Here is a 10,435-nt window from a genome sequence, read left to right as displayed (position 1 = left end):
GGTTCGAGACCCACCTGGGCAACTTGGTGAGCCCTCATCTCTACAATAAATCAAAAAAAACTAGCCGGGTGTGGTAGCGTGCCCCTGTAGTTCCAGCTACTTGGAAGGCTGAGGCGAAAGGATCGCCGGAGCCCAGCGGGTAGAGGCTGTGGTGGCTGAGAGCGGCCACTGCATTCCAGTCTGGGCGACAGAGTGAGACTCCAACTCAAAAAAAAAGAAAAAAAAAGATGCAAATGTGGCCACACTCGGTGGCTCAGCCCGTAATCCCAGTGCTTTGGGAGGCCGAGGTGAGTGGATTGCCTGAGCCTGTGGGTTTGAGACCCACCTGGGCAACTTGGTGAGACCTCATCTCTACAATAAATAAAAAAAACTAGCCAGACGTGGTAGCAAAAAAAAGGGCAAAAATAAATATTACTCAGATGCTGGCAACCAAAAAAAAATTTTTTTAAGTGGAGAAAATTGTGAAAAATGAAAGGATTTTTCTTCTTGGTTACAACCTCAAAATTTGGGGACTTCTACCTAGGGGGCTGAAGCAAGAGGGTTGCTTGAGGCCAGGAGTTCAAGTCCAACCTAAGTAACATAGTGAGACCCTGTCTCTTAAAAAAATATTGGGGAACTAATTTCTAAGTATTCCTTTTAGATTAATTACCAGGTGGTGTTAAATATATTGTAAAAGCTAGAGATAATCTACCTTTTTTTTTTTTGAGTTGGAGTCTCACTCTGTCACCCAGACTGGAGTGCAGTGGCCGCTCCCGGCCACCGCAGCCTTGACCTGCTGGGCTCCGGCGATCCTTCCGCCTTAACCTTCCAAGTAGCTGGAACTACAGGTGCGTGCAACCACGTCCGGCTAATTTTTTGATTTATTGTAGAGATGAGATCTCAACAAATTGCCCAGGTGGGTCTCGAACCCGCGGGCTCAGGCAATCCACTCACCTTGGCCTCCCAAAGCACAGGATTACAGGCTGAGCCACCGACCGAGCCCGGCGATAATCTACCTTTTGAACAATGAAGGGAAGATTAAATTATGGTTAATGGAAATAACATGTTATCAAAATTATATTTCTGGGCTGGGTTTGGTGGCTCAGCCTATAATCCCAGCACTTTGGGAGACCGAGGCGAGTGGATTGCCTGAGCCCGCGGGTTCGACACCAGCCTGGGCAACTTGGTGAGACCTCGTCTCTACAATAAAATAAAAATTAGCTGGGCATGGTAGCGTGCGCCTGTAGTTCCAGCTACTTGGACGGCTGAGGCAGAAGGATCGTCGGAGCCCAGCAGGTCCACGCTGGGGTGGCCATGAGCATGCTGCTGTACTCCAGCCTGGGCAACAGCGAGACTCCAACTCAAAAATAAAAAAAAAAAAAGGATTATTCTGGTCACTTAAAATTAGACTGAAGAAACCAAGAGCAAAAGGAGGAAAACCATTTAGAAGGTTATTCCAATAGCAGCAGGGCAAGTGGTGGAAAATGTTCAAATACTGGATATACTGTAAGGTGAAGCTGACAGGACCTGATGAATAGTATATTGGATGAGAAGAGTATAAAAACAGAAGCAAGGCAACTCCTCTGTATATTCAATGCAATTGAAACTCAGACAGAAAGGAACTTCCAGAGACACAGGTTTGAGATGAGAAGTTCTGGAGTTAGGTTTTCCAATCAATTCAAGAAGCTATTAGGCTGGGTACAGTGTCTCACACCCATAATCCCAGCACTTTGGGAGGTTGATGTGGGAGAATCACTTGAAACCAGCCTGGGCAACACAGCAAAACACTATCTCTATTTAGGCGAAAGAAAAAATTAGCGAAGCATGGTGGTGTGTGCCTGTAATCCCAGCTACTGGGAAGGAAGAGCCAGGAGCATCACCTGAGCCTTGTCAAGCGTTCAAGGTTGCAGTAAGCTATGATGGTGCCACTGCACTACAGCCTGGACAACAGAGCAAGATTCAGTCTCTTAAAAAAAAGAAAAACAAGCTGTTAGGCACCCAAGTGAGGTACCAGTAGATAGATAGACATAGTCTTAAAGTTCAGGAGAAGACATTCAAGATTGTAACATAAACTCGAGAATTGTCAGGGTATAGGTGGCTGAGAAATTACTTCTTAATCTAAATGCTATTTTTCTAAGCTTGTTTTCTCCTACTCCACACATATTACTTTCTTCTTTAATCCAAGTAAAAAATCTCAGTATAGTCCAATAAAGGTATCTGCTTAATACAGATATATCTGTGTCTCGAAAATACAAAAAATCATTTTTAATACAGGCACAACAGATTTTACACAGTAAATAATGTTGAACTAATGCTTTGCCTGGTTGAAGTTAATGTCTCTCTGAAACAAAGTCCCAGACTCACATCTTTTTTTTTTTTTGAGTTGGAGTCTCACTCCGTCGCATAGACTGGAGTGCAGTGGCCGCTCCCAGCCACGGCAGCCTCGACCTGCTGGGCTCCAGCGATCCTTTCACCTCAGCCTTTCAAGGAGCTGAAACCACAGGTGCGCGCTACCATGCCCGGCTAATTTTTGATTTATTGTAGAGATGAGGTCTCGCCAAGTTGCCCGGGCGGGTCACGAACCCGCAGGCTCAGGCAATCCACTCACCTCAGCCTCCCAAAATGCTGGGATTACAAACTGAGCCACCGAGCCCGGCCCTGACCCACATCTTGCTTGCGCCCAGTAGGTGGGATCACAGACATGAGTTCCTTAAATTTATTTTGTTCTGTCATAAAATAGCAATCATTCTTGAATTTCTTTCCTCCTCCCTAACTCAAACATCCTAACCAGCTTAACAAAGACCCTAAATTTCCATATATACTCCTCCTCAAAAAACGAAGAACACAATCAGATTCAAAAGTTGGATGAGAAAAGGATATGCTCCGTACTGCACTGCACCTACTTTCTTTTACTGAACATGGTGATACTGATCATTTACTTATTCAAAGGTTGAGCTTAATTTACACTTTCTCCTTAGAATCTCTAGAAAAGAAGTGCAATTCCTGATGGCTTCATCTTAAAAGAGAATTACTACTTTAAAATAAGGTCTTTAATTTTCTGTGTTCCAGCAAGCATAATCAAGTCTCAATAACCTACACTAGTGAAGCAGTAAAACAATAATCACGAAAAAGTAGATAATGCAAATATCCTTCATATCTTCCTGAAATGGCTACAACTTCTGAATGGACTGTGCTCTTTCTGCCTTTGGGCCTCTGCTCCCTCTGACCGGAATACCCTTCCCTGCCCTCCATCTTACAATGTGCTAATCTGGGACTCAGCCTAGATGTCAATTTATCAAGACAGGCTTCTGGGATCTCCTCCAAGGCTGAATCCAGGGCCCTTCCTCTGTGCTCTCCTAGCATCCGCTGCTAATCCATATCCTAATATTTAACACAGTGTGCTATATTACTTGTTTGTCTCCCTCTGCTTACCAATAGACATCTTAAGGACAAGGACAACATCTCACTGATTTTTACATCCTTAATACCAGGAACATATCTAATTATCTGTTGAATGAAAAAGTGAATAAAATGAAATTTGACCTGGAATACCTTTGGTGATTTTTGTAACATCTTCCTTGATAAACCACCTACACTGAGGTTGATATTAAAATTACTGGCATATGATTACATCTGGCTGCATAAACGAAGAAATCTCCCCTACCTGATATCGAAAATAGAGGATAAAAAAGGGAAGTGCATGCTACCCCAAGATCAGCTCAGAAGTCACTCTTCCTTGCTGCAAGACAGGTCCTCACACCACAAGAATCGTTCTCTTCAACTCCCTTCCACTGATCATGTATTTTCATCTTCCCTTTACCCTGTTCTCTAATCTCTTCCCTTTTTTTCCTTCTTTACTTTCTGTACTTTGCATTTGCATTCTGTTTTTTTTTTTTCCCTTTTGCTTTCCTCCGCACTCCCTTCCGAGACTTTATTTCAGGCAGAGGCACCATGGGAATCCACAGGCACTGCTTTGCCCAACTGGGAGATCTCACGCCAAGGATGTTGTGTATCTCCTGGTCAATTCTGCAAATTACATCAACATATTTCCTTGTTTCTCAGGGAACCAAGAAGTTTTTTTTGTTTTGTCTTGTTTTGAGTTGGAGTCTCACTCTGTTGTGCAGACTGGAGTTAAGTGGCATGCTCACGGTCACCACAGCCTCAACCTGTTAGGCTCAGGCGATCCTTCCACCACAGCCTTCCAAGTATCTGGAACTAGAGGCAAGCACTACCACACCTGGATTTTTTTAAATTGTAGAGACAAGGTCTCACCAAGTTGCCCAGGCTGATCTCGAACCCCTTAGCTCAGGCAATCCTCTCACCTCGGCCTCCCTAAGTGCTGGGATTACAGGCTTGAGCCACCGCACCTGGCCACCAAGAAGTTATTTCCTAACAGCAATGCAGAGTCACCAGCACATGAGATAAAATTGTTACTATCTACAAAGTAGGTAAGATATGTTGTTTGGAAGCACCTGTTTTTGGCTTCCAGCCAGAGACTATACTTCCCAGCCTGTCAGAATAGCCACTGTGCAGGCTGTATAACTTTGTGAGAAATAAAGCTCTCCTTTCCGAATTTAAAAAAAAAAAAAAGCTATTTCTCAGTGGTAATAACTTTTTTTTTTTGAGTTGGAGTCTCACTCTGTCACCCAGGCTGGAGTGCAGTGACACGCTCATGACCAGTGTGGCCTCAACCTGCTAGGTTCAGGCAATCCTTCCACTTCAGTCTTCCAAGTAGCTGTAACCACAGGCATATGCCACCACACCTGGCTAATTTTTTTATTTATCGTAGAGACAAGGTCTCATCATGTAACCCAGGTTGGTCTTGAACCCCTAGGCTCAGGCACTCACTCCCCTTGCTCCCGCCTCCCAAAGTGCTGGGATTACAGGCATGAGCCACTCACTACACCTGGCTAGTTGTAACACAGAAAATAATAAGGAAAAAGTCTTCCCAATTTACTATTATTTTATGTATTTATTTTCTGAATCAGAGTCTCCGTCACCTAGGCTGGAGTACAGTGGCAGGATCAGCAGCCTTGATGTTCTGGGCTCAGGCAATCTTACCGCCTCAGCCTTCTGAGTAGCTGGGTCTACAGGTGCACACCACCACATCCAGTTAATTTTTGTATTCTTTGGCTCACTATGTTGCCTAGGCTGATCCTGAACTCCTGGGCTTAAATAATCATCCAGCCTTAGACCCCCAAAGTGCTAGGATTACAGGCATAAGCCACCATACCTAGCTACCATCATTTTAAATTAAAGAAAAACAGACCCAACTTGAGAAAGCAGATAGAAAAAAAAGAGAGAGAAAGAAACAAAAAGATAAACCTGAAGGGGGAGAGAAAAAGAAACTATGTTTGAAAAAAAATGCTGCAAGTTGGCAGGGCAAATTTAAATAGCTGTAGTATACTTGCTGAACCAGGTAGGTTAGAGAAAAGAAATGTGGTCCCTGCCCCCAGGGAACTTAGGAGTCTCCTTGCCTTGCCGAATCATCCCCACCCCTTCCAAACCCATAAATGTAAACAACAAGAAAGAAGGAATTTTCTTAAACCAAAAGAGTCAGTAGCCTAAGATAAGTGCACTGGATGTTCTGGGACAGAAAAATAAAGACCGGAAAGCTTTTTGAGTTTAATGTAAAGTTATTCCACATGTCAAGATCCATGCCACAAGCATCAGAAGCCAAGGAAAGGAATAATCCACAAATAGGAGTTAAGAGGCCCTGCTCAGGTCCTAACAAGTTCTGTAACCTTGAGGAAGTCACTTCACTCCTCTGATCCAAAGATGGCTCTTCTGCAAAACAGGCATAGTAATACCTTCCTGGCAAAGTTGTCTGTGATGATTAAACAAGTAATCTGGTATCACTTTGTAAGGCTTTATATGACAAAGTAACTTAAGGTAAGAGGAAGCAAAAATCATTCCTCTGAATGGAGCATAAAATCCTGTGATTCAATTTCCAAAGTCTAACCCTGACTCACCTTCTAGCCCTGTTAAACCCCTTAACTAACCTTTGGTCACCAAATGGGAGGAGAGTCGTGAGTGAGGCTCCAGGGGTGGGGTGGTTGACTATTCAGTCAGTTGCTCCACACCTCAGTAGCTTCTTCTATAAAATGGGGGGTGTGGAATTCACTCAGGTATCCACAAGATAGTGCAGGTCTGAGGAAGTGAGCAGTAAATTTACTAAAAGTGAGGAAAATATTTACATAATCCTCCCGCCCACCCTCAAGGATAAATAACCAAGGTCATCAAACATCATTACTCCTTGGACAGAACCAGATGGAGCCTTATGGGAGGACTGCTTAAGCCCAGGAGTTTGAGACCTCTTCTCTATAAGAAACTTTAAAAAATAAACCAGGCATGGTGGTGTGCACCCATAATCCCAGCTACTTGGGAGGCTGAGGTGGAAGGATCACTTGAGCCCAGTAAGTCAAGGCTGTGGGGAGCTGTGATCATGCCACTGTCCTCCAGCCTGGGTGACAGAGAACCCAACTCAAAACAAAGGAGATGCCTTAGAGAGCATTTAATCTCTAGTTTTACAGATGAAGAAACTAAGACCCACATGGGTGAAATGGGTTGTAGAAGTCTCAGAGCTAGTCAGTGGCAGAGCTGACTGAGGCTAGGACCCACAGCCTCAGATTCAAAAGTCCAGCAACCTCTGACAGATCGCAGCATCACCCAAGGTACCTGTGGCCTATACAACACGTCACAATTTAATCAACAGCCAAATATGGAAGAGAGACTGGGGAAGGAAGGAAGCTGAAAGCAGGAGGAGCTGGGAAAGGGAAGACTTCACTGAGGAAGTGCACTGAGTCCTAGAGACACTTCGATAAGAGGAAATTATGAGACTATTTCAGAAGACATTCTTGACTGATAAAAGTTTCCTTTAGGAAGAGAAATAAGTTACAGACTTAGAGAACCAGAATGCTCTGAATCAGGACACTGCTTGATTAAATGCAATTTAGTCTTTTGTTTTCACCTAGGTTTCTAACACTAATGCTTCTAATTCCTTGATCTACTCTGTCTCCCGGCAAGACAAAGTCCTCTGCAGAGACCACACACAGCTTAGTGGTTAAGTAGCTAGTCCCTAGACTCAAATCTTTGCTTCACCACTTAACAGTTGACCTTGAGTCGGCTCAGCCTGTAGTCCTGCGCCTTTGCGAGGCTGAGGTGAGTGGATGGCCTGAGCCCGTGGGTTCGAGACCCGCCTGGGCCACGAGACCTCATCTCTACAATAAATCAAAAAATCAGCCGGGCGTGGTAGCACACGCCTGTAATTCCGGCTACTCTGAGGCAGAAGGATCGCAGGAGCCCAGCAGGTCGAGGCTGCGGTGGCCGGGAGCGGCCACTGCACTCCGGTCTGGGCGACAGAGTGAGACTCCAACTGAAAAAAAAAAAAAAAAAAACAGCTGACCTTGAACAAATTTCTTCACCAATCTGCACCTCCGTAAAACTGAAGAGAGCCGGGCTTGGTGGCTCAGCCTGTAATCCCAGCGCTTTGGGAGGCTGAGGTGAGTGGATTGTCTGAGTCCGCGGGTTTGAGACCCGCTTGGGCAACTTGGAGAGACCTCATCTCTACAATAAAATCAAAATCATTAGCTGGGCATGGTAGCGCACGCCTGTAGTTCCAGCTACTTGGAACGCTGAGGCGGAAGGATGGCTGGAGCCCAGCAGGTCGAGGCTGCAGTGGCCAGGAACAGCCACTGCACTCCAGTCTGGGTGATAGAGTGAGACTCTAACTCAAAAAAAAAAAAAACAACAAAAAACTGAAATAACACCATCACTTATTTCAGAAGATTTTGTTGAGGATTAAGTGTGTAAATGGTCACAACTTACTAATAGGTTTTTTAATCACTTCAATCACAATGTGCCCTTTTTTCTTTTTTTTTGAGTTAGAGTCTCATTATGCCCCCCAGGTTGGAGTGCAGTGGCATGCTCACAGTCACTACAACCTGGACCTGCTGGGCTCAGGCAATCCTTACGCCTCAGCCATCCAAGTAGCTGGAACTAACAGGCATACACTACCATGCCCAGTTAATTTTTTTTTTTTTTTTTTTGAGTTGGAGTCTCACTCTTGTCGCCCAGACTGGAATGCAGTGGCAAGCTCTTGGCCACCGCTTTTTTTTTTTTTTTTTATTGTAGAGATGAGGTCTCTCCAAATTGCCCAGGCTGGTCTCGAACCTGTGAATTTAGGCAATCCTCTCACCTTGGCCTCCCAAAGTGCTGGGATTATAAGCATGAGCCACCGCCCATGTGCCCTTTTTTAACATGTAAAGAAGAAAATTACCTGAGAACATTGGATGTAATGATAAATACTGTTTTGCAGAAACTTTCTTTCTCCTATATATGTATGTGCATATGTCTTAGTCATATCGTAAAAGTTAATTTTTACAGTGGTTTGCTTTTTAAAATGTGAGAGTCACGGAATTAACTGCACAGAATAAGGTTTAGAACAATTCCTAGTACACAATAAGCACTTAGTGCTATTACCGCCATTGTTGCTGTTAGCCTACCTGCTCAAGTTGTGTGTAAGGTAAATTAGGGCTCAGGCGTGTAGGAAGGCCAGTGCCAAGGTTATACAAAATAATGCAAAGGTACTTCGGAAAATCTGATATCTAATATTAACGTAAGTTAAAAGCAAACCCTTCTGTCTGTCTCAGAGCCCGGTTTAGGCACGTTTGTTGCTCGGCCCACTAGTTGCACTGAACTGAAGAGTCCACAGACTGATTTATGGACTACTCCGCCATGCTGTGTCAATCTCTGCAGAGAAATGAACGCACGGCGCTAGAGTAGAACAACGTATGTTTACCTGGTGGGGGGACTGGGGTGGGGAAAGCAAGGGTCAAGCCCACGGGTAGATGTGGAAAGCAAGTGAGTCAGAGAGTTGCTTGCTCTCCCGAGGCCAGGAAGCTTCACATGTGCCACAGACGAGGCCAGACGGGCAGGTACCTGATCCTGTGGGCTGGGCGGACCACCTCCCTCCTGCTCCCCACCCAGACACCCCAGACAACAGCACTTAGCCAGTTCCGGGTGCCACTCACCTTAGGAAAAGCTGGGAGCCTGGCCCAAGCAGACACAAAATTAGGGGCTGACTACGGGCTGACTACACAACACGAGGCTGCCCGGGGGGGGGGGTTCCTTGAAACGGCAAGCTCACCTACACGTTTCAAATAGCATTTAAAGTCTAAAGCGCTGATGAACCCCCCAAAATCTGAAAAACATGCTCACCAGTAAGGAAATCAGGTCTGGATTCCATGTCCGACACTGTGTGACCTTGATCAGTCACGTCATCTCTACAGGTTTAAGTGTCCTCCTGGGTTGGGGAGAGAGGAGAGAGAGAGACATCACCACCTGTCTCAGAGGATCACAGTAAAAAGCACAGGATGCAGCAAAACGCCCGGCGCAGGATCTGCACTGGCAAATGCACAGCAGGCGCCTGTCCCTTCGCGACTAAAAGTGAACACTCATTGTGGTAAACAGAGTCACCGGCCAGCTGGCCTGCGAGAGAATCGTAGGCATCCTACTCTCTTCGTGGAGGTGGCTTTGCTCTTAGAGAAGCTTCACGAAACCCTGTCTCGGTCTCTCCAGCACAACCACCCGTGCCAGGAAGTCCAGGAGAGCAGTCATCTCCCGCTTCACTCCTGACAGCACAGGCTTCGACATGCTTCGGTACTGTGGGGTTCGAACTGTTTATCCCTTGGTACTGACCCCCCGTCCATTATTAAACTTGAAGAGCGAGGATATCGATATCGGTGCCAACGTCTTAGTTACTCGCGTCCCCATCTCGAATCAAAGGGAGGGAAACACGTTAACATTCGTGCCCCCGCCCCCGCCCCCTCCCGAGCTGGAGACCAGCCTGCGGGGCCTCGTCCCGGGCTGGTCATAAGACTCGCGGCGCGGGGAAGGCCCAGGGGAGGAAGGGGAGCGCACGCTAGAGCTGTCGGGCCGACCCCGATTTCTCGTTGGCGACGGACGCAGGCCACGTGTCGCCATTTTGTGTGCAGAAAACATGGCGGCCGCCCCCGCGGAGGAGCGCCACGTTAGCCGCTTTCCCCGAGGGAACCTGAAGCGCCCCGCGCGCTCGGCCTTTTCGGGTCGGGCTTCGCGCAAGGGGCAAGGGACGGGGCAGAAACCACCACTCGTGGGCCGGCGTCTCGAGCGACGTGTCCTCGGCAGGAGGACCGCGGCAAGAAAGGCCTCCAAGATGGCGGGCGCTGTCGGGGCCGCCCCCGGAGAGCGCGGGGCCCGGCGACTGCCCGGAGGGGCCCGAAGGGCGGCAGCGAGAGCGCAGGCTGCGCGCGAAAAGCCGCAGGGCTCCCCAAAGCCCCGGCCCGCGCCCCCCGAGTGCCGAGGCCTCCACAAAAGCACGCTATTGTTTCGACTGTCTGACTAGGGGGAGGTGGGGTTTCTGGGGCTTTCGCCGAAAGAAACTTGCAAACTGCAAACAAAGCATTATGTAAATGGG

At 46.9% G+C, this 10,435-nt stretch overlaps 1 long non-coding RNA gene across 1 annotated transcript in view; it reads right to left on the bottom strand.

Moving 5' to 3' along the window:
• LOC103264667 overlaps positions 1 to 9,747 on the bottom strand; it is a 62,193-nt gene extending 52,446 nt beyond the window's left edge. Inside the window, exon 1 of the long non-coding RNA XR_504585.2 lies at positions 9,199 to 9,747. This is a non-coding gene — a long non-coding RNA (uncharacterized LOC103264667). The remainder of the gene's footprint in view (positions 1 to 9,198) is intronic.
• Between the last annotated feature and the right edge of the window lie 688 nt (positions 9,748 to 10,435).

The sequence above is a fragment of the Carlito syrichta genome, unplaced genomic scaffold (genome assembly GCF_000164805.1).
Source record: "Carlito syrichta isolate Samal-C Ts95f unplaced genomic scaffold, Tarsius_syrichta-2.0.1 Scaffold305689, whole genome shotgun sequence".
Classification (NCBI taxonomy): domain Eukaryota; kingdom Metazoa; phylum Chordata; class Mammalia; order Primates; family Tarsiidae; genus Carlito; species Carlito syrichta.
This window is presented reverse-complemented; position numbering and strand designations above follow the sequence as displayed.